The sequence below is a fragment of the Chrysochloris asiatica genome, unplaced genomic scaffold (genome assembly GCF_000296735.1).
Source record: "Chrysochloris asiatica unplaced genomic scaffold, ChrAsi1.0 scaffold00001, whole genome shotgun sequence".
Taxonomy (NCBI): domain Eukaryota; kingdom Metazoa; phylum Chordata; class Mammalia; order Afrosoricida; family Chrysochloridae; genus Chrysochloris; species Chrysochloris asiatica.
Window position 1 is genome coordinate 41,251,885 of NW_006408519.1, and position 5,567 is coordinate 41,257,451.

The window sequence follows — 5,567 nt, forward strand, 5'->3', positions numbered from 1 at the left end:
GTAGGGCTTAGCTTGCAGCTTCATTGCTGTTTTTCCCTCACTTCCCCTTATCGGTGATGAACAAGGTCACCAATCAGAGCGTGTATTCCCACTGAGTCTTAGTCTTGGAAGGGGGTTTGCCCTGAGGGGTCACCTTGACTCTTCACACACATTTGTTCCTCTGGACTTCTGCAGCTTGCCCTGGCTCCCCAGGATCACACACACTGACCCAAATGAGACATGCAAATACTCTCAGCAAACCTAGTTTTCACACCATGTCCCAGGCAGCCTCTCTGTGTGTGTGAGAAAGAGAGAGTATGGAGCCTGTTGGCTGAGTCAACCTTCTTAGGAATCACACTATTCAGTCCAAGCCTTTGAATTTCCACTAGGAATTTTGATATGATTAAATGTAGTAACTTTCCATGAGGAGAGTACAGAACCAAGCCTGCTTTCATATAGATGGATTTTTCTAAGATAGAGATTTTCCCAGAAGTATCTTTGAAGTTAAGTTAGCACAGAAAAGGTGCTTAGCATCCTCTGAGCTCATAACTGGACCAGATACTGGACCACTGCACATGTCTGTGGAAACTCCTGCCTACAGAGTGGGTACCACTAAAGAGAAGTCTGTCACGAAGCTTTAGTTAGGTCTTGAGAAGAAGGAGGTGTGGTGGGGGAGGTGGGGAGACCTGGGAAAACGGGGAACATTCTGGGTGGATCCTAGTTCACCAATCATGAGCTGTGAGCTTGACAATGTTATTTACCACCTCTGAGCCACAGTTGGTTGTTGCTGTTGTGTGCCGTCAAGTTGGCTCTGACTCTGGTGAGCTTGAACCATCAACCTTGTCATTCAAAGGAACTTGCCGTCCAGCACGTTAACCTACAACACCATACCATTAGCCCCCTGCAAAATGGAAGCGGTAATACTAGTAATCTATGCAAGGATGTGGCTACTAAAACTCACAATGTAAGTGCAAGTGTTTGTTAAACTGAAATGCACACCACAAAAGTGAGGTATTGTACAAGTTACTGTTGTTGTTGTTAAGTGCTGTCGAGTCGAGTTTGGCTCATAGCAACCCTGCATTGGCTTTCTGGGACTGTGAATCTTTGCAGGAACAGAAAGCCTCATCTTTCTCCCCAGACGTGGCTGCTGGTCTCAAACTGCCAACCTTGTGGCTTGCAGTCCAGTGCTTATCCTACAGAGCCACTATTGGTTTCCTATGTAACTAATTAATCAACTGGCTTATTCAATAATCATTTATCAAGGTCTTGTAGCTAATTAATCTTTATTGAGATTTAAAAAAGAATGTAGTATTCCATTACTGAAAGGGACTTCATTAGTGAATTCATTCAATACACACTTATAGATTGAACAATTAGTGCAAAGTACTTATTAAGTAAGTACTTAGTAAGTGTTGTTAGCATTCCTTTTGTTCTTTGTTTGCTGCTACAGTAAGCCTTAGGGAACTCATGAAAACCAAGGCAGGGTCTTTGGTTTCAAAGAGCTCATCTTTTAACAGACGGATGCAAAGATAATAAGTTAATTGCAATGCAGCGCATTAATGAAACAGTAGACATTGTGAGGTCATACTTGGAGCAGAAAGGAGCTCTGGTAGTGTAGGGGTTACAAATTTGGACTGCTAATCTCAAGATCAACAGTTCAAAACTACCAGCTGTTCCACGGGAGAAAGATGAGGCTTTCTGCACCCATAAAGATTTACAGCTTTGGAAACCCTGTACAGGGTCGCTATGGGTCGGAACCGACTCCACAGCACATAACCACCACCACCACCACTTCGAGCAGAAGAACTATTTGGGACAAGTGATAGAAGGGATCTTTGAAGGCTTCCCAGAAGAAGCGATACCTGAATTGGATTTTGAAAGATGATAGGAGGCCTGATGTGGTACTGTATGTAGAATTGGTAACCACAAGGTCAATTACACCATGGTTCAAATACACCAGCCGATCTTAGAACCAACGCAATTGAAATTAACAACAACAACAAGAGCCACTGTGTGAATGACTTGACTTCAGTTTGTAAATGTGTGCCAGACCAAGAGAAACGTGAGCAAGGTCAACATAGAGTGTTCTGCTAGACCACCAGCTGTGAGTGTGCAGGTCAGGAGAGAGGCTGAAGAGAGGAGAGGTTGGAGTGTTGGCCAGGTAAACTGCAGAGAGCTCCTGAAGGTCCTTGTGTGCCATCCTCATCGTCATAAACTCAGATGGCCTGTGTCACTCCACCAGACACAGTATCCACTTAAAATGTTAGAATCTGGAGTGTAGACTTGAAACAATATTTGTCTGACTCTCCTTTTATTGAATCCTTTCCAGGTGAACATTCAGTTCATTTGAACACCAGTCTAGGATAATGGTTAGGGCTTCAGGTTGGGTTGCTCCATAAATGGTAGTGCCAATATCCAAGAGAAGAATATGGGTGAAGCAGGCAAGTGTTGGGTTGGGGATGCCTGGAAGACATCTGCTTGTAGGTGTCTAGTAATCAATGGATATACAGAGAGGAGGCATTGAGAGCAAGATCTAAACTAGAGATAGGTTTGTTACTGCTAGCATGTCAGTAGAAGATCTTTTATTAAAAAACAAGCAAAGTAAAATGTGCTTTCTCGTCATTTTGTAAAAGGACTTTAACACCCTAAAGTAGGAAGGATGACTCTTGATATTTTGACATCCTCTAGCATCACACTACAACTTCTCAATCCTGGAGGTTACAAAAACTCCCAGCTAAGTATCTGTTGGGATGTGTGGTTCCCAGTATGCAGTCTGGTTTCTATCCATCAAGGTGCACAGTGACACAATGCATGACCCTTATTAGTCTCTGTCCTTCCAGAGTTTTTGTTATTATTGTTAGCTGTTGTACGGTTGACCCACAACTCACAGTAACCCCAGGCACAGTGGAACAAAATGCTGTCCAATCCCGTGCCATCACCATGATTGGTTACACCCCATGCTCTCACCATGATTGGTTGCTTGGTCCCATGCTCTCATTATAATTGGTTGCTTGCTCTGATGTCATCACCATGATTGGTTGCACATCAGACCATTGTGGTCCATAAGGTTTTCACTGGTTGATTTTTGAAAGCAGCCCTTTGGTCTGTCTTAGTTTGGAAGCTCTGCTGAAATCTGATCAGCACCCTAGCAACCCTCCAGCTCCAATGAGGTGGGTGGCTCTGTGTGAGGTGCATTGACCAGGAATTGAACTCTGGTCTCCAGCATGGAAGGTGAAAATCCCCCTCCTTCTAGACTAGGGATTGGCGAGCTATAGTCTGCAGTCTGTTTGTGCATTGTCCACAAGCTAAGAATGGTTTCTACGTTTTTAAAAACAGTTGTAAACAAACAAAAAAGAAGGTGGCAAAAAATATGCAAATGAGACCAAATATGGCTAGCAAAGTCTAAAATTTTTACTGCCTAGAAAAATTTTGCTGATTCCTGTTCTAGGCTTTTTTTGCCTTCCTCCCAAGTCCCTGAATCACTGTAATGGGTAATTTTCTGAAATTTCTGGGCTACAGGGCAAAGCTACGCCTCCTCGTGTGACAATCTTGATGTGATGGCATTTCTCCCCAGGAAGGTGATGCCAACACTGTGGATATTTCCATTTGGGTAGGGAAGGTCCTTTACTACAAGTGACAGCACCTGTGTCCACATGCATTTGACAACACAGCAACCTGTAGGACATCACAGAATCCAGTGCTCAGCAAACGTCAGTGAGCATTATTTATGGGCCAAGCAGTATGCATGCCTTGCTCCTCCCAGCCCTTGCTCTGTGTCCATAACTGTCCGGCTTCTCCACAGGAAGTGACGACATTTGCATGTCCTGCTGGTGAAGCACAAGGAGGGAGGCGGAAAGGACTAATCGTGTCACTAATGGTGACACAGGTGACAGGATTATCCCTGCTTACAGATTAAAACAAAATAACAATGACTGAAGCCCCACAGAGTTTTAGAGCTGGCACTAGACAGAGCCGGGGGTGTGACAGGCAGTTGCTCTTGGAACACTCCATGTTAGATGTTGTATGTGCAGCTAAATGACGTCCTTTACTGTGTCTGGCCAGTGTTGTTGTTTGTTGCTATAGAGTTGTCTCCAACTCATGGTGACCTAATGGATTGTTGCTGGATGCCAACCAGTCAGCTCCAACTCATAGCCACAGTATGCACAACAGAACGAAACACTGGCCAGTCCTGCGTCAGCCTCACAATTGCTGTTACACTTGAGTCCATCGCTGCTTCCACTGTGCCAATCCATCTCATTAGGGGTCTTCCTCTTGTTTGCTGACCCTCTCACTTTACCAAGCATGATGTCCTTCTCCAGGAACTGGTCCCTCTTGATAACATGACCAGATTATGTTGCCCAGTTGGATACCATCTTCATGATCTTTGATGTTTGGGTCCATTGTTGCAGATTTTGTATCAGTTCATCTCATTGAGAGGTTTCTGATTTCTACCAACCCTCTACTTTCATAGACATCATGGCATTGTTTTCAATGATTGCTCTTTCCTGAGAATGTGTCCAAAGTCTGTAAGCTAAAGTCTTGCTATTCTTGCTTTTAAGGAACATTCTGATTTTATTTCTTCTAAAACAGATTTGCTCATTCTTCTGTCCAGTCTTCTTTGATGGGAAAATCGATGCATTTGACCTGTGGTGTTGATGCTGCTTATTGTCTGGTCAATGATGGTGCCATTGAGTTGGTTCTGACTCTGAATGTCCCCCTGTGTCTAATAGAAGGAAACGTTGCCTGGTCCTGCCCTGTCCTAATGATTGCTGTTATGTTTCAGCCCACTCTTGCAGCCACTGAGATAATCCATCTTATTGTGGGGGTCTCTCCTCTTTTTCTCTGACCCTCTACACCCCCAAGCAGGATGTTCTTCATCAGGAACTGGTCCCTCCTGCTAACATGTCCAAATACATGAAGCTAAGTCTCACCACCCTTGTTTCTATTGAGCATTCTGGCTGTGTTTCCTCCAGGACAGATTTGTTCATTCCTCTGGCAGTCCTGTGTTCGGCTAATGATGTTGTTATTCTTAAGTGCCGTTGAGTCAGTTCCGACTCATAGGAATTCTGTGTAGGGTTTCCAAGGAGAGGCTGGAGACTTTGAACCGCCGACCTTGTGGTTCAAATTGACCTTGACGTCCATAGGACATGCTTAAATAAATGTTAACTATTTTAATCCATGTCATTTGGCATCACGAAAATTTTCACTGTGACTAGCATTTTTTAAAAAGTTTTTTAATGCTAAAGGCAAAGCAGGATCTCTGGAATTGATGGATGGATGCAGGTGTTCTCACCAAGAGTGTGCTAACCATCTACTCAGCACTGACAGTAAGACAGGACGGAGTAAAAGATGATTCTGGGGCACCAAGAGCTCAAACTTAGGCATTTGGAGGGCTGAACAGAAGTAAACACATCTGTGTGTCATTTTTCCAACATAAATGTCACAAGAATGTCAAGAAAACAAAAATCCTCACCACTGGACCAATAAACAACATTTTTATCAGTGGAGAAAAGATTGAAGTTGTCAAGGACTTCATTCTTCTTGGATCAACTATCAACACTCGCGGAAACAGCAGTCAAGAGATCAGA

At 43.8% G+C, this 5,567-nt stretch overlaps 1 protein-coding gene across 1 annotated transcript in view; it reads left to right on the top strand.

Annotated features, from left to right (window-relative positions):
* The window catches only part of TG (thyroglobulin), a 266,945-nt gene that overhangs the window by 126,729 nt on the left and 134,649 nt on the right, over positions 1-5,567 (top strand). The gene's annotated exons all lie outside the window — the stretch shown is intronic.